Source organism: Hipposideros armiger, unplaced genomic scaffold, assembly GCF_001890085.2.
Source record: "Hipposideros armiger isolate ML-2016 unplaced genomic scaffold, ASM189008v1 scaffold_354, whole genome shotgun sequence".
NCBI lineage: Eukaryota > Metazoa > Chordata > Mammalia > Chiroptera > Hipposideridae > Hipposideros > Hipposideros armiger.
Genome location: NW_017731704.1, coordinates 1,113,619 through 1,114,566, shown reverse-complemented (window position 1 = coordinate 1,114,566; position 948 = coordinate 1,113,619).

Below are 948 nucleotides of genomic sequence, written 5' to 3'. Positions count from 1 at the left end.
ATGAGCATTTCTTATGGCATTTGATCATGGGGGCCCGTGTTAGGCCTACACATTAGACAGCAAACCTATAGCGGATATCTACCAGTCAGACCTCCCTTCCTCTTTCATATGCCCCATCTAGGAACTCATCTCTCCATTGACATCAAAATGGTCTATACCCTCTATTTCACTTCTGAATTATGTCATTAGCACTGAGTATACCTACTGTAATTCCCTATTTCATCAGCATATCTACCTCACTCTGGCTGAGGGGCCCAGCTCTCAAGGACAGACACATGGTATACCTGATGCCAAAGGCCTACATCCAACTAAATGAGCTCACTTGCTTTTCTGAATCTATGAAAGCAAGACACAAGTGCACAGTAGGCTCTTCTTCTTGGCTTTTTGTTTTCTTTTTCTATAATAAAGATGAAAAGTGGGGATTGCTGCCTTCATTAAGATTACTGGGGCAAATCAGGAAATACATATAAACTAGTTTTACCATTAACCTTGTTGACATAAGAATGTTCAAACCTGTAGAGAATTTTTATGAGTTTATTTGAGCCAATCTGATGACAATGCTGGGAAATAAGATCTCAAATACTCTGGAATGGCAGCTCTGCAGTTTCTTTTGTACATTTGAAATTAAGAGGTGAATATTAGGAAGATTACATGAAAGTGGAAGAAGGCAAGGCAATGGATTGGATTACAGGATAGTTAACAAGACTCTCTGATTTCTTGAGGGTGGTTACGCTTCTAAGGGGTCTGAAAAAGAGACATTTCAAAATTGTATTAACCTAGACTTAAAAACAATGTACAGGGTTTATAGGACATAAGACATAGACTTTTTGATAAAGAATTATATGCCTGGGGCATGACTACCCGACTTGACCAGCCAAGTTAAGAATTTATGATCAGACCACCCTGTGAGGTTACTTTTGGTTAGATTTATTACAGTGCCCAGTTTTT